Source organism: Cynara cardunculus, assembly GCF_001531365.2.
Source record: "Cynara cardunculus var. scolymus isolate 2C chromosome LG 8, CcrdV1, whole genome shotgun sequence".
Lineage (NCBI taxonomy): Eukaryota > Viridiplantae > Streptophyta > Magnoliopsida > Asterales > Asteraceae > Cynara > Cynara cardunculus.
This window is the reverse complement of record NC_037535.1, coordinates 5632707-5633124: the sequence shown is the minus strand read 5'-3', so window position 1 is coordinate 5633124 and position 418 is coordinate 5632707.

The window sequence follows — 418 nt, the reverse complement described above, 5'->3', positions numbered from 1 at the left end:
CTACCTTAGTCAAGGAAACCATTAAGTTAATATAGCGCTGGTTGGTCTGTCAGGAAGTTCGAGCAAGCATAGCAAGTCCCTAGAGGAAACACACGGATATACGCCAAACTTATGAGTTCTCACGACCCCATTTTTAATGCTTTTTATATGTTTTATGAGAGAAAAACATGAGATTAAGCAAACTTTGCATGTTTATGTTTTAAGATACTTGTGACTAAAGAACTGTTTAGTCGATGCTTTACTTGTAATCTCTTGGGCTAAGGAATTTCTTAGTCAAGTTTTACTTGGAACCTCTTGGGCTAAGGAACTGCTTAGTCGGGTTGCTATATTTTGTTTGATAAATATTATTGCACTTAGAATAAATGCTAAATTGATGTGCTTGAGAGTATATGTTTCCAAATGAAAGTCCCCGTCCGTA